The sequence below is a fragment of the Leucopleurus acutus genome (genome assembly GCF_964270905.1).
Source record: "Leucopleurus acutus genome assembly, chromosome: 6".
In the NCBI taxonomy this organism is placed as follows: Eukaryota; Metazoa; Chordata; class Mammalia; order Artiodactyla; family Delphinidae; genus Leucopleurus; species Leucopleurus acutus.
In genome coordinates, this window is record NC_139149.1 from 62010721 (window position 1) to 62032774 (window position 22054).

The 22054-nt window shown below is 44.4% G+C and overlaps 1 pseudogene across 1 annotated transcript; it reads left to right on the plus strand.

Annotated features, from left to right (window-relative positions):
- The first annotated feature begins 2116 nt into the window (after window positions 1–2116).
- On the plus strand, window positions 2117–2900 carry LOC309963270 (small ribosomal subunit protein eS4-like; annotated as a pseudogene). The gene has a single exon. The product of its transcript is annotated as a small ribosomal subunit protein eS4-like (transcript).
- Window positions 2901–22054: the final 19154 nt, after the last annotated feature.

The window sequence follows — 22054 nt, forward strand, 5'->3', positions numbered from 1 at the left end:
GTGTATATATATATATGTGTATATATATATATATATATATATATATATATATATATATATATATATATATATATATAAACTGAGCCACTTTGCTGTACAGTAGAAACTAAACACCACACTGTAAATCAACTATACTTCAATAAAAAAATTTTTTAAATGAGTTCAATGTAAAACACCAGCCCTGCACTTGGCATATAAAAGACACACACTACAAATGCTCGGTGCCTTTTCTTCTCATCCCAACACTACCCTATTGCTGCATATTTTGTCTTATGGACTTAGCCATTGTTTGCAGATCTTCTTGCTATATACCACTCGTAGACAAAGACTTTGATCTAGAAAGCCATATTCCTTGTGCCTTTGCACCTGGCTGACCTGTGAACTGCTCTATGTCTTATCTTCTTGCCCTTCTGCCTCAAGGTTCCAAGACATTTCTTCAGCCCCCCTTCAGCTCCTATCATAACTGTGTATGTACGTTTGCTGATATTATTTTTAAATCTTATTATAATAATTGTCATTAAGCTGAAGTTACTTCTCTGTCATAGTGAATAAATGACACATGGGAATATTTCTAGGCAACAAACTGCCCTGTACTTAGACATTTTCTACATCCTAATTCTTGATCAATTCACCTTCCTTCTTAAAAACAATACTGTATGCAAGCTAGAAAAGAAGTTAGAGGACATCTAGCTCATCCCCCAAGAGAGGCCAGTTAGCCAGTTAATGACAGGGCCAAAATTGAAACCCAAGTCTCCTGCCTCATCCCATCATTATAAAAGCAAATCAGCTAAGTGATTTTAAAAATCAAGTAACTGTGCTCTATATCATAATTAAAGATCTCTAAAATGTGTAAAAATTCCATGGTGAAGGTTTTTATGGGTGAAAGCACTTCAAGACCTCAGAAGAAAATAAGCCATATTAATCCAAAGTTGTAGCAGCATTCATTATTATTTTTATTGTTATTCAAACAATTGAATTGTTTTAGTTAATTTTAATACTGTACTCTGTTGGATTAAAGATGGCCACACATTTTTTGCTAGCCCTCCCCTGGAATCTGGGCTGACTTCGATGGCCTGTGTGACCTGTAAAATACAGCAGAAGTGAGGTCCTAGGACTTCTAAAGCTAAGTCATAGGAAGTCTTGCAGCTTCCACCTGGGTCTCTTAGAATCCTCTTTCTGAACACCATGATCTGGCATGTAAGAAGTCCAAATATACAACTTAAAAACAAAATAACTCAATTTAAAAGTGGGCAAAAGACTTGAATAAACATTTCTCCAAAGAAGATATACAAATGGCCAATAAGCATATCAAAAAATGTTCAACATCATTAGTCATTAGGAAAATGTATATCAAAACCACAATGGGGCTTCCCTGGTGGCGCAGTGGTTGAGAGTCCGCCTGCCGATGCAGGTGACGTGGGTTCGTACCCTTGTCTGGGAGGATCCCACATGCCGCAGAGCGGCTGGGCCCGTGAGCCATGGCCGCTGAGCCTGTGCGTCTGGAGCCTGTGCTCCGCAACTGGAGAGGCCACAAGAGTGAGAGGCCCGCGAACCCCAAAAAAAAAAAAAATACAATAGGGAAAGGCAGAGGAATAAGAAGGAGGAGGGGAGGAGGCTGTCCTAGCCCTAATGCCTTGAGACCCTAACAGGAGAGGCCACATGTAGGTGCTCTGGTTGACAGACCTGGCTGATCCTGACGGTCCAAGAATCCCTGCAGGAGCCAGACATGTGAGTGAGTCTGTCTTTGATCCTCCAGAGCGGCCTAACCTCCAGCTGATTACCTCTGAGTGACCTCAAGCAATGTCGCTTGGAACGGAGGAATTCCCCAGCTGAGCCCTGCCCTGCTCCTCAGAATCACAGACATGATAAATCAGTTGCCGTTTTAAGCTGCCAGGTTTCTGGGTAATTACACACATGTAATTCTTCAATTACATGAGAATCTTTGTGGGTAGGACTCAGTCCTCAGGAGTTTTTAAAACTCCCCAGTACTTTCCAATATGAAGTCAAGGTTGAGAACCACTGAAATGGAGGAATGAGGCATGGAGAAATCTTTAAAATTTCCATCCAGCTCTAAAAATTTTTTACCTTAGCTACTTTATCAATGCCTTTTCATGCCATGGACCTTGGTCCCAAGAAGCATCTGAAGAGTGTAGCAGCTCCAAAGCATTGGATGGTGGATAAACTGGTCAGTGTGTTTGCTCCTTGTTCATCTACAAGTCTCCACAAGCTGAGGAAATGTCTCCTCATCATTTTCCTAAGGAACAGGTTTAAGTATGCCCTAACAGGAGATGAAGTAAAGATCTGCATGCAGCAGTTCATTAAGATTGATGGCAAGGTCCAAAATGATATAACCTACTCTGCTGAATTTATGAACGTCATCAGCGTTGACTAGACTGAGAGAATTTCCATCTGATCTATGACACCAAGGGTGGCTTAGTTGTTCATCGTATTACACTTAAGAAGGCCAAGTACAAGTTGTGCAAAGTGAGAAAGATCTCTGTGGGCACAAAAGGAATCCCTCATCTGGTTACCCATAACGCTTCCACAATCTGCTACCCTGATTCCCTCATCAAAGTGAACAACACCATTCAGATTGGTTTGGAAAGTGGCAAACCACCAACTTCTTCAAGTTTGACACTGGTACCCTGTGTCTGGTGACCAGAGGTGCTAACCTGGGAAGAACTGGTATGATCACCAACAGAGAGAGACACACTGGTTCTTTTGATGTGGTTCCTGTGAAAGATGCCAATGGCAACAACTTTGCCACCTGGCTCTCCAACATTTTTGTTATTGGCAAAGGCAACAAAATACGGATTTCTCTTCCCCAAGGAAAAGATATCCACCTCATCATTGCTGAAGAGAGAGGCAAGAGACTGGTGGCCCAGTGGGTGGGTGGGTGAAGAGTGGGTGAAATGATCTCTAAGTGACATGATTGGAAAAGTATTTTTACTTAAGTAAAGATAATATGGCATGAATATTGAGTGAATAAATATTGTATAACCTGATACCTCCAAATGTTATCATTCCTTTAATAAATATTTATCACATGCTGTGTTCCAGGCATTCTGCTTGACACCACAGATTCCAAGAGTAGTTCAGTATTCTAGATAGTGGGGGGCAATGAGGGGAATCAAAAAGAAATACAGACAGTATTCAGTCTCAAATCAAGGGAAGAAATGGAGTGGTCAGTTCTCCTTGGATGGGGGGAAAGAGATTCAAAGAGGAAATAACTTGAGCCAAGTCTTCAAGGATGATTTGCTGCTTAATGAAGGTAAGGTGCAGGTAGTGGAGGGTAGAGGAAGGACATCTCCAGTTGCCCAGCACCCTGGTGCCTGACATTTACAGTAAAATTATTGATGTAATTAAGTGGGGACCTCTGCTTTGGTTAATTCTATGACATCAGTGAATGACTTTCCTAAAAGGGCTTGGCTTATGAAGGAAGGAATTGTTCACAGGCAGTGTGATAGTACAACAAATAATAACAACTACTAGTTATGAGGCGCTATCATGAGCCAGCACTGTGCTAAGCACACAATGTTCATGAGTTCAGTGACTTCTGATCTCACAAGCAAACTGCCTCAGGGTATTCAGGGACCATAATGTGACAGATCATTTGGATTTGTTCCATGTGGTCCTGGGTTAGAACTAGGATCAATGAGTGGAAGCCATAGAAAGACAGACTTCAACTCAACCAAGGGAATAGCCACCAAAGAGGCTATACCAAGATGGACTGAATAACTTCTGGACAAAGTAAGTTTTCCACTTTTAAACATTTTAATACCTTTCTTTGTAATAGCTTTTACTCCCAAACTACTTAGAATTAAGAACAAGTGGCAAAGACAGAATTTATTTTTTTTTTTAACATCTTTATTGGAGTATAATTGCTTTACAATGGTATGTTAGTTTCAGCTTCACAACAAAATGAATCAGTTATATATATACATATATTCCCATATCTCTTCCCGCTAGCGTCTCCCTCCCTCCCACCCTCCCTATCCCACCCCTCCAGGCGGTCACAAAGCACCGAGCTGATCTCCCTGTGCTATGCGGCTGCTTCCCACTAGCTATCTACCTTACGTTTGGTAGTGTATATATGTCCATGCCTCTTTATCGCTTTGTCACCGTTTACCCTTCCCCCTCCCCATAGCCTCAAGTCCATTCTCTAGTAAGTCTGTGTCTTTATTCCTGTTTCACCCCTAGGTTTTTCATGACATTTTTTTTTTTAAATTCCATATATATGTGTTAGCATACGGTATTTGTCTCTCTCTTTCTGACTTACTTCACTCTGTATGACAGACTCTAGGTCTATCCACCTCATTACAAATAGCTCAATTTCGTCTCTTTTTATGGCTGAGTAATATTCCATTGTATATATGTGCCACATCTTCTTTATCCATTCATCCGATGATGGACACTTAGGTTGTTTCCATCTCTGGGCTATTGTAAATAGAGCTGCAATGAACATTTTGGTACATGACTCTTTTTGAATTATGGTTTTCTCAGGGTATATGCCCAGTAGTGGGATTGCTGGGTCATATGGTAGTTCTATTTGTAGCTTTTTAAGGAACCTCCATACTGTTCTCCACAGTGGCTGTATCAATTTACATTCCCACCAACAGTGTAAGAGGGTTCCCTTTTCTCCACACCCTCTCCAGCATTTATTGTTTCTAGATTTTTTGATGATGGCCATTCTGACTGGTGTGAGATGATATCTCATTGTAGTTTTGATTTGCATTTCTCTCATGATTAGTGATGTTGAGCATTCTTTCATGTGTTTGTTGGCACTCTGTATATCTTCTTTGGAGAAATGTCTATTTAGGTCTTCTGCCCATTTTTGGATTGGGTTGTTTGTTTTTTTGTTATTAAGCTGCATGAGCTGCTTATAAATTTTGGAGATCAATCCTTTGTCCGTTGCTTCATTTGCAAATATTTTCTCCCATTCTGAGGGTTGTCTTTTGGTCTTCTTTATGGTTTCCTTTGCTGCGCAAAAGCTTTTAAGTTTCATTAGGTCCCATTTGTTTACTCTTGTTTTTATTTCCATTTCTCTAGGAGGTGGGTCAAAAAGGACCTTGCTGTGATTTATGTCATAGAGTGTTCTGCCTATGTTTTCCTCTAAGAGTTTGATAGTTTCTGGCCTTACATTTAGGTCTTTAATCCATTTTGAGCTTATTTTTGTGTACGGTGTTAGGGAGTGATCTAATTTCATACTTTTACATGTAGCTGTCCAGTTTTCCCAGCACCACTTATTGAATAGGCTGTCCTTTCTCCACTGTACATTTCTGCCTCCTTTGTCAAAGATAAGGTGACCATATGTGCGTGGGTTTATCTCTGGGCTTTCTATCCTGTTCCATTGATCTATCTTTCTGTTTTTGTGCCAGTACCATACCGTCTTGATAACTGTAGCTTTGTAGTATAGTCTGAAGTCTGGGAGCCTGATTCCTCCAGTTCCTTCTTTCGTTCTCAAGATTGCTTTGGCTATTCGGGGTCTTTTGTGTTTCCATACAAATTGCAAAATTTTTTGTTCTAGTTCTGTGAAAAATGCCAGTGGTAGTTTGATAGGGATTGCATTGAATCTATAGATTGCTTTCGGTAGTAGAGTCATTTTCACAATGTTGATTCTTCCAATCCAAGAACATGGTATATCTCTCCATCTATTTGTATCATCTTTAATTTCTTTCATCAGTGTCTTATAATTTTCTGCATACAGATCTTTTGTCTCCTTAGGTAGGTTTATTCCTAGATATTTTATTCTTTTTGTTGCAATGGTAAATGGGAGTGTTTTCTTGATTTCACTTTCAGATTTTTCATCATTAGTATATAGGAATGCCAGAGATTTCTGTGCATTAATTTTGTATCCTGCCACTTTACCAAATTCATTGATTAGCTCTAGTAGTTTTCTGGTAGCATCTTTAGGGTTCTCTATGTATAGGATCATGTCATCTGCAAACAGTGACAGCTTTACTTCTTCTTTTCCGATTTGGATTCCTTTTATTTCCTTTTCTTCTCTGATTGCTGTGGCTAAAACTTCCAAAACTATGTTGAATAAGAGTGGTGAGAGTGGGCAACCTTGTCTTGTTCCTGATCTTAGTGGAAATGCTTTCAGTTTTTCACCATTGAGGATGATGTTTGCTGTGGGCTTGTCATATATGGCCTTTATTATGTTGAGGAAAGTTCCCTCTATGCCTACTTTCTGCAGGGTTTTTATCATAAATGGGTGTTGAATTTTGCAAAGACAGAATTTAAAGAATTATTTGAGTTTGTTATTCTGCCCACCCACAGATAAATCTCTATTTCCTGCAAGCAAAAAAAAAAAAAAAAAAAAAGATGATAAGGAGAGAGAACCTCTTCACTCATGTAAAATTGTAAAATGCAAGCTTAAGCAGCTCGAGCACATTGAGTTCAACTCGGATATGCATAAGTTAGTAAGGTGTACCTCACAAAACTCTGAGACAAAGTGGTACCTGAAGCTTCTGCTTCAAGCTCAGTCCCCTCTTCTTCTTGTAGAGCTAGACTGGTGCCCAGAGTGCCGGTTCCAGTGGGCAGTCCCTTGCCCAGGTGGGTTCTTGTCCCCTGCCGTCCATCTATGGAGTCTACCTACCTACCCATATGCTTTTGACTCTGAACCTCTTGATTTGACAGATGGTTTTAACTTCAAATTACAAATAATCTTCTCTCTGAGTACTATCTCAGTCCCTAACTTATGTTTAACATTTTAGGTAATAGCCTTCTGTTCATCATCTTAGGCAATTTACAGATTTAAACGTATCCTGTGTATGTGTGTGTACATGTACGTAGAGACGTGTGTTCTAATACAAATAACTTACTTCATTATTTTCTCACAGAACATCCTGAAAGAGGAGGGTAGAAAGAGGAAGCCTCCAGTGAACTGAGGTTTCCTCACACTCCTAGCACCATGACACCACACTTGAAGGACTCCATAACCCGACAACTTGTAGAAATGTTGAAGAAGGGCCTCCAAGTGCCAGGTGGGTAGTGGAACTACATTACCTGGAATTGCTCTCCTAAGTCTAAGAATCTGTAACTCTCTGGTAATTAACTTGAGTTGAAATCAGCCTTGAAATGGGACTATTTCCCATCTCTGTCTTTCAGTCACAAGTCATAAATCATCACGGTTGGCTTACTGCGATCAGTGAAGGGGAGGGATTGGGAGAATCAGAACCCAAATGAAGTCATTGATTTATGTTTGGTTGCAGCCAAGATTATAGAAATGAATAAGACATGGTCCTATGCTCAGGAAGTTCATAATCTAGTAGGGGAAACAGAGCCATTCCAGATCATTTTAGAACAATGTGGCAAGTAAAGTGATTTAAAAAAAGATGTATACAAGGTGTCATGGGACCACAGAGGAGGGGCACGCAGTCAACGTGGGCTAAGATGCAGCATTTGGAAATCATCTGGAGGAAGTGATTACTAAAATGGATCTTAAGGGAATTTCCTGGCAGTCCAGTGGTTAGAGCTCAGCGCTTTCATAGCCGTGGTCCCGGGTTCGATCCCTGGTCGAGGAACTAAGATCCTGCAAGCTGTGAGGCACAGCCAAAATATAAAATAAAATAAATAAAATGGATCTTAAAATAAAAATAGGACTTACACTGGCATGTAAAGAGAGACATCAGCACTCTGGTGTTGTGTTGTGTTGTGTTGTGTTGTGTTGTGTTGTGTGTGGAGGGGGAAATTCTACTTTGGGACAGAGCTGTCAAGGCTAGCATGGGTGAGAGATGGGGCTGGAGAGGACACTAGGAGCCAGACCACAAAAGGCTTAAATGCCTCATAAGGGCATCTGGGCTTTACCTGGCTGGCACGAGGGAGCCATTGTTGGGTCTTAAGCAGGAGAATGACCTGGTCAGATACGTCTTTCAGATAACTCTGGCATGGCTTTGTAGAAAATTTATTTCAGGAGACAAGACAGGAGGCAGGGAGTAGTTAGGAGCCTACAGTAGTAAGCCAGAGAGGAGATGATAAGGGCTTGAACCTGAGTGTTAGTAGTTAGGGGAAGAAATTAAGTTGAGAAATATTATTACATGGTGAAATTGGAAGACTCAAAAGATGGTTGGGCATGGTGCGGGGTGTGTCCAAAAGGGGTGGATTAGGGACAGTTTCCAGGTATCTACCTAGTGTCACTTCCCAAGTGAGGTATTTCTTGGCCACCCTATTAAAACTACATCATCCTTACCAACATTCCCTAACCTCCTTCCCGGCTACGTCTTTCTCTATAGCTCTTATAACACATTAGACAATTCTATTACCATCTATTTCCCCCCACTAGACTATATGAGGTTCTTCAGGGCAGAGATTTGGCCTCTTTGTTCACTGAGCAGTCACTGGAACCCACCATGGGCTCAATAAACGTCTGCAGATGGAATGAATGTACAATAGTGGTACTGAGAAGCTGAGAAAAAGAATGCAGGAAGAGGAACAGATTTAGAGAAAAAGTTGAGTTCAGTCTGGGAATTTCTAGACTACTCCAGGCAAGGCTCTGTAGGAAAGATAAAGTTCTACAGAGTCTCAGAATGTTAGATCTGACAGGTGCCCCAAGGACAGTTCTACACAGTTCCTTCATTTGGGGAAGAAAGAAACTGAGATCCAGAAAAGTGATGTGCCTTGTCCATGGCAAGACAAACACTAGCCAGATGCTAGCACAGCTGAACTGAATGCCCAGCCTCCAGCTCCCAACTCCAGACCTCTAAGGTTTGTGCCTCACATTGTCTGGTTTCTGCTGATCAGAGAGATACCCAAAAATCGCTTGCCTTTGACCTTCAGCTAGAACTGAACCAAACTGTTAAATGACTATTTCTTTGGGGCCAACTTGACCAATTACTCCGAGAACGAAAACTTTGAGCCTGAACCAGGCTGAAGATGTAGCAGCTGTGCTAGAACAACAGACAGCTTTGCCTCTATGCCTCATACCAGACAAGGGGCTGCTTGAACCACTTAGTGATCTCATTTTTATTTAATATTTTTAAATGGAAGTATAATTTACACACAGTGAAATGTACAGATAAGAAGTACACAGGTCAATGAATTTTGACAAGCATATACACCCCTGTAACCACCACACCAGTAAAGATCTCTCCTGCCTTTCTCGGTCAAAGCCCCTTCCCAGAGGCAACCACTTTTCTGATTTCTATCACTACTTCATATAAAAGAAAAAATGCACTATAGATTCTTCTGTGTCTGGCTCCTTTTACTCATGTCTTTTAGCATCCTGTCTGTGTGATTCAGCCATATTACTGCTCCTATCAGTAGTCTTTTCCTACATATTGCTGAATAGTATTATTCAGCATTATATAAATATACCACACATTGTTTACCCGTTCTCCTATTAATAGATATTTGGGTTATTTCTAATTTCTGGCTATTGTGAATAAAGCTGCTGAATGTTAAAGAATGTTTAAAGAATGTTAAACAAACATTCTTGTTTAAATCTGTTTATGGACATATGTTTTCATTTCTTTTAGGTAAATATCTAGAAATGAGATAGCTGGTTCATAGGGTAGGTACATGTTTAACTTTATACAGAACTGCCAAACTGTTTTCCAAAGTGGTTATATGATTTTACATTCCCACCAGCAACGCATAAGATTTCATTTCCAATTGCTTCATATCTTCACCAATCTGGGTATTGTCAAGCCTTTTCATTTTAGCCACAAGAAGAGTCAAATAAACACAGTATATTTTTCAGTTTCTGCCAGCACTTTGGAACATTCTATTATTATGCAGAATTTCATACATTCACTAAAGCATTAGATGTACCCATCACTCAGTTCAATAATTATCAGCTCATGGCCAATCTGTTTTCATCTCCATACACATCTTTCGCCTCCTCCCATATTATTTTGAAGCAAATCTCAGACATCATATCACTTCATCCATAAGTATTTCAGTATGTATCTCTAAAACATAAGGACTCTTTTTAAACCTAAGTAAAATGCTATTACATTTCTTTTTAAAACAGTAGTATTAATATCATTAAATATTCAGTCAATGTGCAAATTTAATATCATTAAATATTAATATCATTAAATATTCAGTCAATGTGCAAATTTCTAATTGTCTGAACACTGTAAAAAATTATTTTGTTCAGTTTGTCTGTTCAAACCAGGATCCAAATAAGTATGTATATTACAATCAGCTAATATGTCTTTTGAGTATCTTTTAATTCAAAGGTTCACCCTCCTTTTCTTTTATTCTCTGCAATGTTTTTGTTAAATAAATTGGATTGTTTGTCTTCCAAAATTTCCCACAGATTGGACTTTGCTGATGCATTATTTAACATATTCCTCTGTCCACTGTATTTACTGTAAATTATTCTTTGGATCTAGGAGCTTAATCATATTCAAGTTCAAATTTTTTTTAGCAAAACTACCTCATATTTGAATTGTGTTCTTCCATCAGGAGGCACATAATGTCTGTCTCTCTTTCTTATGTCAACACTGTTGAGGCTCAATGCCTAGATCATTCATTCATTTTGGGATGCAAAATGGTGATATTCCAATTCTATTCTGTCTTCATTTATGTGTTGAGATATTTCCATAAAAAGAAACTTTTTCCATCTACTATTGGTTACCCCGTGGTACAATTAATATAAAAAAGAAACAATAAATTCTTATTTCCCTTTATTTACCAATTTTTTAAACAATGAATTCTCTAGCATTCTTCAATGATAACCAATTAGTCTGGGACTTTTTCTGTATTATTAGGATGAACTCACATATTTAAACATATTTGGTGTGTTTCAGTCCATTGCACTTACCATTTTTTTTTTTTTTTTTTTTTTTTTTTTTTTTTTGCGGTACGCGGGCCTCTCACTGCTGTGGCCTCTCCCGTTGCGGAGCACAGGCTCCGGACGCACAGGCCCAGCGGCCATGGCTCACGGGCCCAGCCGCTCCGCGGCATGTGGGATCTTCCCGGAGCGGGGCACGAACCCGCGTCTCCTGCATCGGCAGGCGGACTCTCAACCACTGTGCCACCAGGGAAGCCCTGCACTTACCATTTTTGATGATAATTTTTTTCTGCCAATCAAATTACTTAATCCACTGACAAATACCATTGAAAAGTATTACTATGTTTCAAATGGTTTTTATTTTCAATTTCGTACATGGCTGTCTTTCTAATTCAAATAATTACACAGTATACATCAGTGTTCTCACCAGCAGCTTTAGAGAGCACCCACTCTGTCCTGGCCTCTTGTGTAAGCTTGTCAAGAAGGAAAGTTCCCCTGTCATGGACTTAGCTTGTGCCATCCTACAATACAGCAGGGACACCCAGAAGGCTACTAGAACTTGGGCAGCAGAGCAGAGAGGTATTTACTACAGCCCTGAACCTGACTATTTGGGTTCAAATCCTGGCCTACCTGTCAAGCTTGGTGAAGTTACTTTATGTTTTTCTGCCTCATTTTCCCTACGTGTAAAACAGAGAGTAGTAGCAGTACCTCAAAGGGATGTACATAAATCATTATGATGATTAATGAGCTAATAGATGCAAAACACCATTTGCCTGGCATATTGAGCACTCAATAAATGAACAAACTTATTACTGCTCTCATCATTCAAGCTAAACCTGGATTTTCTTTAGAATTCCTAGCCCTACCCATGAGTGGAGGTTTCAGACTCAAATGCCTGCAGGACCCCTCAAAGTCCAGTCTCTACTCAGAAGAAAAACACATCAATTAGTAAGAAGCAGTTGAACTATGACATGCACTAACCTTCATAAGACACAAGAGGGAAAAGAAAGCTATGCTCTCAGTATACAATCCTTATTTGTTTTATCATCTTAACTCATTTTTCTTGGAGCCTCTTGTGTGCCAATTGGAAATATCTACTTTGATAAAGACTTTAAACTTCAGAAAGCACTTTCACCCACATTATCTCGATCCACTTAACAGTCCTGGATAGAGGCAGGGTTTATTATCCCCATTGACAAACAAGGGAGCTGGCAGTGACTTGCCCAAGGTCACAGAGTCAATTACAGGCACAGCAGGAACCAACAGCCAGATTTTCTGCCTCTTTTACAGCAGCTTGAGGCCACTGTGGCCTCCCCTTCTCATCCATTGATTTATTAGTCCAATAGCTATTTATTGAGCATCTATTTATTTGTCAGGCACTCTTCTAGAACTAGCATGCTGTTGATATAGCAGCAGATACAGCAGTGAAGAGGAAAAACCACATGGACAAAAACTCCTGCCTTCGTAGAGTTTACTTTCTAGTGGGAAGAAACCAAAAACAAATCAATGCTATGGAAAAGCAGAAAGCAAAGAAGAATAATAGGGAGTGTAATAGAGTAATAAGGAGGGGTTACAGCTTTAACTAACTGGTCAGGGAAGGCCTTACTGAGAAGGTGACATTTGAGTCAAGTGAGGGAGGTAAGGAAGGAATCTTGCAAATATTTGGAGGAAGAGCTACCAGGCAAAGAGAAGTGGCAAAGGCCCTAACTGGGAGGCAGGCCTAGTATGTTCTATGAACAGCATGGAGGTAACCTTAGCTGCAGTAGAGGCAGCAAGAAAGAGACTAGTGTCAGGACCAAATTGTTTAGGGCTCTGTAAGTAATTGTAAGGCCATTAACTCTTTCTTTTTTTTCTTGCTGTCCGCGGGCCTCTCACTGTTGCCGCCTCTCCCGCTGCAGAGCACAGGCTCCGGACGTGCAGGCTCAGTGGCCATGGCTCACGGGCCTAGCCGCTCCGCGGCATGTGGGATCTTCCCAGACCGGGGCACGAACCCGTGTCCCCTGCATCGGCAGGCGGACTCTCAACCACTGCGCCACCAGAAAAGCCCAAGGCCATTAACTTTTATCCTGAGTTAGATGGGATGCCATTGGAAGATTATGATATAATCCTTACCAGGAAGTGAAATCAATAATAATATATGATAACCCTAAGATAACCCAGCAATTACAATCCTAGGTATCATACTCACCAGAAAAGCACAGATATGTGCACCAAGAAACATATACAAGAATGTTCATAGCAGCATTATTCAAAATAGCCAAAAACTGGATATAACTTAAATGTCAAACAACAGAAGGACAGATAAATACACTTTCTTTATGCATGTTATATTTCAATGATGTTTATTAAAGAAATAATAACAGCATGAACAAATGAAAGGTCTATGATATCTACCCATGCTCAATAATGATTGAGCACCTACTATTACAAGGCACTGTTAGCCACTCTCAGCTTAATTATTGTATTACTTATTATTATTGTACCACATACAGCAGACCCTTGGGGAAGGGCTCTTAGTTCTCTTGATAAAGTGGTAGCAAGTTCATCATTCCGAGAGCAGAGGTCTAATGCTAAGCCCATCCACCCACCTGTGGTCCAATAATCAGGCAATGATGAAGGAAGGCCCTCAAGATAAACACCTCTTCTTAAGAGCTAAGATGTGCAAAACCTACTCAAGCTCTTAACAAATACTTTCAATGAGGCACACCTGAATGGGATGTCTTTATCAGAAAATATAATCAAGAATAGATGATAAAAAAAGAATAGATGATAAATAACTATAAGGAAATATATGACCTTAATGTAAGTTTTTTAAATTTCTAGTTGAGAGTAGGGTAGCTTACAAAAATGTTTCACATTTCCTCAGCTGACTTACAGTCAAATCTTTTTGCCTATTAATAGACCAGCTATCCATCTGGCATTTAAATCCCGTCTTCTAGGACAGGGGTCCCCAACGCCCAGCATGGGTCTGCGGCCTGTTAGGAACCGGGTCGCACAGCAGGAGGTGAGCGGCGGGTGAGCCAGCAAAGCTCCATCTGCTGCTCCCCATCACTCCCCATCGCTCCCCATCGCTCCCCATCGCTCACATTACCGCCTGAACCATCCCCCCCATCACTGGCATTACAGCTTGATCCAACACCCCTCCCCTCGTCCGTGGAAAAATTGTCTTCCACGAAACCGGTCCCTGGTGCCAAAAAGGTTGGGGACCGCTGTTCTAGGAGACAGGCTGACAAGGTGAGTTTCTTATATTTTCAACTAAGGAATATATAGAACAGGTCATTAAAACCATACCCTCAAAGTCAGACTGTATTAAAGCCAAATTACCTTAAATATGGCATGTTTTAGTGTTATCTTCTACATCTTTCTTTAATGTATTATATGCGAATGTTTGTAGCGGCCCATAAGATGTGCATTACAATGGCAGGAGCATTTGATCCCTAAACCAAGAATAAAGTCACAATAGAACCAAAACTCAGATGGGTAGGGGAAAAAACAGAAATGACTCTGGAAAATACTCAGGGAAGTAAGAAACCCAGAGCTTAAAGCAAACCATAAAACACAGCTTTCTAATTCTGAGATGATAGTGGTGAACATCTGTTTACCAGTTAAATACAATGCCATTTACGTGAGGGAGTACATTTAATGGACAAAGCATTAAGATCATTGAAGGATGACATGTTTTGTTTGCAGTAATGTGTGACTGCACAGCCTTTCCAACCAGCACTCATGTCCAACATAACTGAGGAGCCCGGTGAGCCCCTCCCATTACATCAAATTCTCTCTGTTCAAAGCCTGTGTCTGGCAAAGAAAACAAAGCTGCCCTGGATGTCCATGTTGTGAGTACCAGAACCACAGAGCAAATGGAAGATTCTCCTTGGAGATATTTTATGTGGAGGAGCCACAGAATCTAAAACCATGAAAACTAATAGTTTAATGACTTTGAGTTTTTATAGTTATTTCAATCATCATTTTAAAAAGATAGAGCCAGAGAGAACTTTTCTAAACACCTTGACTAAGAAATCGTCAGTGTTTAAACAACAATTACATTATGAAATGGAAATTAGCTGTCATGATCAAGCCATATGGCTAATATAATTGATTGGTTCATATTTTTAAGAGGATGGAAAGCACAACCCAAAGAATAACTAAATAGCTTTTACAAAATTAACTAGAGATGATAAGTTCTATTTTGCTGGGGGTTTTTATGTGAAGAACAGAGAAAAAAATCTTTGTTATCTCTGATTTTGAATAGAACCCATGAATTTAAAAGTTCAACGATTTGATTAATTAAAAAACCCTTCACACAAAGTGGAAATTTTCACACATATAAATAAAAAAATAGATATGTATTTATGTGGGGGAAAGAGGCATTAAAATGAGAAGCAATACAAATATTCACTTCTATAGTTGACAGCATGAGTAAAAAATAGTTCTGGGTTTTCTCCCTGTTTTAAAAGTACACTTCAGCATATCTGGAGTAACTCTGCAGTTATATAATGTCTGACTGTGTTTTATCTGCAGCCCTCCTCTAATACATGACAATTTCCTACATTGATACTGGAGAAACTAAGATGTGTTTACAGAAAAATATCCCTCGGCTTGATGGGGACCTGTCTTGAATTTTAAAGTGGCAAACTGGGCACAGTTGTCCCTTCTCATATGAGTGTCCTGAACCCCTTCCCTGGAACTGGGTTGAACCTTTTCTTCTGTTGAGCTCAACTTGATGAAAATAAGCTCTAATCAGCCTGTAGTGGAAATGTATGTCTTGTGGGGTCTCTCCTCTTTGCTTAGGTTTTGTTGTGGGGGGGTGGTTATTGTTGGTGTTATTGTTTTTAGTGAATTATTGGCTCTATCCTCCTGGGTTGCCAGTGTAAAATGCTTCAAATAGATTATTTCCTTTAACGTTCACAAAGATCCTTTAAAGAAGCATTATTACTATCATCCCCATTTTACAGATGAGGAGATTAAGAATCAAAGAGTGTAGAATGCACTACGTTGTAGAGTGGCAGAGGTCAGAAGACAGATTACTTCTAAGCCCGCATTATTTTCACTGGGCTATCTAGAAAGAGAAATTTGTCCATTGCTATTCTTTTCCCTTGGAAATGGGTCTCTGGAAGGTGGGAGTGGCAAATGTTGCCTTAACTTTTAAGACAGGCAGGGGTGGGGGTGGGAAGGAGGGGTTTCACAACAAACAGGGAGCTGAAAGGCACAAACCTGGGACTTTTTTGTGTGTGTGTCTGTGTTGGGTCTTCACTGCTGCGCATGGGCTTTTCTCTGGTTGCTGCGAGCGGGGGCTACTCTTCATTGCAGTGCGTGGGCTTATTGTGGTGGCTTGTCTTGTTGCGGAGCATGGGCTCTAGAGCACACACTCAGTAGTTGTGGCTCATGGGCTTAGCTGTTCCGCCACCTGTGGGATCTTCCCGGACCAGGGCTCGAACCTGTGTACCCTGCATTGGCAGGCGGATTCTTAACCCCTGTGCCACCAGGGAAGACTGCAAACCTGGCCCTTTGAGTTATGGAAGTGGAAAGGAATTTTTCTCAAATCGCTTCAGCCAATGCAGACCTGGCATTTTTAAGCCCACTGGCCTACTTTTGAGCACCCACTCCTCTGCAGCATTTCATATCCACAGATCCTGAGTCCACTGGGTCTCATACTGCCTGTGTGTTAGTGTAGGAGAGAGAGGATCTTGGGTTGGAGAGAGAGGATCTTGGGTTTGCGCTGAGGTGTGCTTTATGGAATGTCTTCTAAAAGCAAGCCCCACACTACTTTTTGTGTGACATGAAATAACTCGTGAAATCCTTAGGACCCCCCCCCCCGAGGTAGGACGGTTATTTATCCCCATTATACAGAGAAGGACACAAAGAAAGGTCTAGTAACTTACCCAAGGTCTCAGAGCAAATAAATGATGCAGGTGGAGGCGGGAGCTGCAGACTTGCCCAAGGGGTTCCCCGGGGCCCCTCTCAAGCCCACGCTGTTTCACTAGAGCTCTCCGTAGTGCTGGCCTGGATTTGGTACAAGGATCTCAGCGCCGCCACTAATGGTGGGGCAGAAGGCCGAGGGAGGAAGACGGAGGGGGAGGGGGCGCACCCCAGGGGCAGGCGCTCTTTCGGGGACTTGAGCTTCAATAGTCCAAGTCTTCGTTTACTAATGAACTTTAGAAAAGCAGCTAGACGGAGACCCTGGGCGTCGCCAGAGTCCCAACTTCTACTGACACTTTGCCATGCGGTGGAAGGCGCGGGTGGACCCATCTGCCCGCCCACAAAAAAAGGCCCTTGGGGCTGTGTGACGTTCAGGTCCGCCCATTAGAAAGCGGTGGCGCGTTACAGAAAAACCCCTCCAGTGTCCGGCTCTTTGGAAACGTGAGGCCCCGCTCTCCTTAGAGCAACGTCTGAGGGGCCAACACTTCGCAGAAAATCTCCGGATGTTTCCGGGCATCCCCGGGAAAGCTTTTCTAACCGCCAGTCCCCGTTCACGGGTACCAGGCCTGCGGGGCCACAGGTTGGCGCGTTTACCACCGGGAAAACGTTGCGGGCGCTCCCCGCCCAGCTCGTCGCGGGGCCAGCCCTGCCCCGGGGCTCCTTTTCGGCCCTGCCTGGGCCGATGCCGAGACCACATCCTCACTCGGCGCCACTGTCCGATACTGCTCCTCCGACCCTCGCTGCGCAACTGAGTCAGTTGCGAAAGGCGCAAAGTCCAGGGCCGCTCCCAGCAAGCCCTCGGCTGCCTCTGAGTACACGGCTGCGGACCCAACCTTGACATTCCCTGGTTGCTACAGGATAGGAGCGCGTCTGTGACCTTCTTTAGCTTCTGTTCCTTCAAAGAAAAAGAGAGACAGAACCGAAGGTGGCTGTGGGACCAGGAGTGACCACTAGGCCAAAACCCCACGTTTCTTTTCCTTTCCTTTGTCTTAAAAAAAAAAAAAAATCCTCTGGCCCTACTAGGCCGCTAACGCCTAAGGACAGAGTTGTGCGAGGGATGGGAAGCCCTCGGTGATTTTCGCCGGCGCCGGGAGTCCGGAAGCTAGTAGAAGCCAGCAGGGACGGACCTTCTTCGCGTCTGGAGCACCAGGGTCGGGCCCCGCGGTCTTGTCCCACTTCCGGGCCTGCGAGGCTGCGGCGAACCAGGCTCGGCCGGCCGGGAAGGGTAGAGACAATCAGGCAGGGCTCTGCGCGCGCCGGGCGCCTGGCCTCGCCGCTGCCCTCGCGATAATGTGAGACCCTTGCAGCGCGAGCCGGCTCCTGCATCCTGACCCGCGCGCACCAGTTGGAGAATGGACTCTCAGCAAGGCACCTCGCCACTTTTAGGGCCACGTTTCTGAGGGTCTGGGCCTCTATCTTTTCCCCACTCGCCAGCCGCCTTTGTCCCTCAGCTCTCAGAAACCGCGCGGGCCCCCGCGAGCTGGGGAAAGTTCAGGTTTGCGCAGCAAGTGGAGGGCAGAGGTCAAGAGTTCTGCTGGTCACCCGCCAAAGAGGCGGCAGGGACTCCAGGAACACAAATGAGGCCTGCCACTTCTCAATTTTCAAAGTGTGAAAGTTTCTAATGCACAGAGTTCATCTGGGTTCACTCTCCATGATAAACGCCAGCGACCTACTAAGGGGACGCTTGTAGGTAGGACTTCGTTAAGGCCAACCAGGAGCAAGTCTGACTGCAGGCTTTCAGGAGTCTCCTAAGGAGGTCCCTAAATCCTCCGGGGTAAACTAAGGTTTCACAGAAGATTCCAGAAGCTTAAACCTGCACTTGCGTGGCACAGCTGGTGGCCCCAGCCTCCTGGGTCAGCAGCTCTGCCTCACCTGGAACTCTCCCCATGTCCCACCGGTCCCCTTGGATTACTCGCATTGGGCTCCCCAAGGGCAGACAGTCGGGGTCCGCTTCTGCCGGCTCTCAGGATGCTTCCGAGGCGGGGCGAACAGCGCTAGTCCCAGCTTGGGCCCGCCTACCCCCACCCCGCACCTCGGGCCGGGGTGCTTTAAGAATATCTTCCCTTCGCTTGATGGGACGACCGCCCATCCAGCTGTCGTGTCGCCAGCGCCGGCAGCCCCAAGCCCCTGTAGCCCGCTGGGTCTTGCGCACCCGCCCTGTGCGGTCACCAAGCGCAGCCCCAGTCCTGCCTGTACATTTCAAAATCAGCAATGGAGGCTCCGACGGGAAACAGACGTAAGAGTCTCACACACTTGAGAGTGCCCAATCCGGATCTCCAGCCCAGCCGGCCTTCCCTCCTGCCTGCAGGCGCCAGGGATGAGAGGAAAAATAACGACAATGGCTATCACTTACTGAACACTGACTTCGTGCCCAGCAAACTTTAAAAGGCATTATTTTCTCGAACAAGCCTTCCAACAATCCAAATGAAACAAGTCTAATATTATATCCATTTTACAGAAGAGAAAACTGAGATGCAGAGAGGTTAATAGATCAATTCCCTGAGCTCCAGCCGGGAAGAGTCCGACATCACGCTGCTTTAATTTTAGAGAGGATGTGGAGACTGTTGGTAAAGGAGGCAGAATGTGGCCTGCAGGGCTCCACTGGGCTCCCTGATCCTTTGGTTCTCCCATGTCACCCAGCAACAAACGAAAGGAAGCATTTCCAGGGACTCTGCTGGGGAGAAGGCCGGGTAAGGGAGGCAGGACTCTGCTGAGGACCTCAGCCTAGTGACAGACTCATCTCATCTCATGTGGATTCTAATCTTGGCTCTGTATGTTTTAGTTGTATAACTTTGGGCAAGTTGCTTAACCACTTTCAGCTTCTGTTTTCTCAGCTATAAAATAGGAATAATAGTTCATAATGCATCCTTGTGAGGATTAAATGAAGTAAAAGACTTACTTTTTCCTCTTGTTTTCCCTTCGGTTTCCTCATGCCTAGCGTGGTGCCCAGGCAGGACACAGTTATGCTCATGATAAGGTCTTTTTCTTCTGTTTTGTTTTTCCGGAAGCAGTGCAGGCTGCGCCTAGTGTCTCCCACCCATCCTACTCGTTGCCTGACTCGGCCCAGGCACCAGTAGAAGTAGGTGATCCTTTTTCCCTGACCTTAGGCCTGGACCTGGTAAGGCTCTGGGGCAGAGCATTCCACAGATTGGCTTCAGCCTTGGAAGTTCAAAGAGCAGTGGGCAAGGAAGGGTGGCCAAAGGAGGGATTAAGTCCGGGTCCACAGACTCCCCACTCCTTCCTATTAACGGAAACGACTAACACACAGAACTTACTCCAATGACAGGCCCTACCTAGTCTAGTGTGAGCTTTACACATATTAACTCAATCTTCCCAACAATCCATTACAATAGGACTATCCCTATTCTATGGATGAGAAAATTAAGGCACAAAAAGGACCAGTAACTTGCCTGTGGTCATACCACCAATGAGTGACAGAGGGGGGAATTCAAACCACTAGGCTCTACAACCTCTCACTTTTGGGGAGTATCAGCAGTGGGAGGAGAAGAAGACCCTTGCCAGGGGAGCAGGCCAGTTAGAACCTGAGTCTGCAAGATTCCCCCACAGTGCCCTTAGGTTGGGAGGCTTGCAGGTGACAAGGCCCAGAATAGCTGTCCACCCCCAAACCTTATCCTCCCTTCCCTCCCCCACCCCTGCCCCCAGGAGCCACTCCCCACAAGACCTGGAGCCCGCTGCCTGAGAGACCTATCTTCAGATTGCAGCTCTGTCCAGCCTTATCCCCAGCCCTGGATCTACCTTGGGCCTTAGGGTAGCTGAGTCTGATGCTGTCCCCACCTGACCTCAGAGCTACTTCATCATCAATCTGTTACTGTCCTAGGGGACTCTCTGCGTCCAGGTCTTTCAACTCCATGTGCCTAAGTCTCTTTTCTCTGCTTGGAATGCTGGTCAAATTTCTAGGAAACCTCTGTCCTCTACCCCCTCATCCCATTTTCTCTCATCTGGAGACCTCCTGGGACAACAAGACCTGTGCAGTCTCCAGACCATTTCTTCTACATTTCAGGACAGGGAGGGGAGTGGGTAGAAGGTTGTTTCTTGATGGATTGAAGGCTGCAGAGAATTTGGGGCTCTGGATGGTGGATGTGGGGAGAACCAGGCCCAGAGGAAAGCCCAGCACCCCCTCAACCCCCAGTCCCTTCGAAACGCCCCTCACAGCACCCCAGTTGGGGACCACACCCAACTGAACCCTGAGTGTAAGTCACTGCCTCTGGGGAGCCCCTCCATCCCTTGCCCTCCGATTAAGGGTGACAGTTAAGGCAGATGTTTCCTGACCCAGACTTTACTCGCCACTAACCCCCCCAATCCCTCCCATTAGCAGCCCTGGGCGCTTCAGGAGCCTTTGGCCCCTTCTCCATCCCCATCATGTATTCATTTGTTCAGTCAACGTTTACTGAGCTTGTGTTCTGTGCAGATCCCAAGCTAAGAACCCAACACTTGCCCTGCCTGGACATCCAAGTCCAAGGGAGGAAAACACAGGAGTCTCTGAGGTGAGGAGAGGAAGAAATCAAAGAAGGTGAGGTGGCAGAGGAGGTAACCCCAGGCTGAATAGGAGTTGGGGGGCCCGAGAAGCTGATTGGGGTGTTCCTAAATGACCCTCTGGACCTAACTTTCACATGGCCTCTCTCTGGACAGCCTGGTGGTCAGGGAGGAGGTGGGTGGGGCCGGGAGCCCCCTGAGCACTTTCCTGAACTGGTCACTTCACTTTCCCCTGGGAGCCTCCTGCAATTGGGCCAGCAGAGCTCTGTCCGCAATGCAATCAGAGGTAGCCTGTCCTGGAGCTGGACAGACGTTGCCTGCCCCTCACAATTCCTGGGCTCAGGCATCTGAGTGGTGGTGATCAACTTTTACAAGGCACCAGCCCCCGCCCCAGGTGACTGGGACAGTCAGCAGGGGGGTGACAAGCCTTGGCGGAATGAATGGGGGGGGGGTCATACAGCTGAAGGCCAAGTGCAAGCAGTCGCTGCGGAGACTGCAGCCTTGAAGCTTTTTTCCCCTCATTCCGGTCTCATTCGCGTCTCCTAGCTTGGTTCCTCGTTCGAACCCGTTTGGAAACCGCAGGAACAACGTTTCCCTAGGTTAGCGCCGGCGGCGGCGAACCACTCGTGGCTCCTCCTCCAGAGGCTCCGTCTCCCTCTCGAGGAGAGTAGGGAGGAGCGAGACCCAGCTGGGCGTCACCCCCCCCCCAACCCCTGCAGCAGGTTTGGAGACCCCGCCCCTGTGGAGCTGTCTTCCCCAGCGCTGGGCTTTACTCCCCGCCCCCGGCTGCCCTCGCAGAAACCCCGGGCCACCCTTAGCTGCCTTCTCGCCTGGTCCTCCTGCTCGGTATGCGAAACGGAGCGGAGAATGTCCGAGTGGGCATCTCCCGGCCGCGGAGTC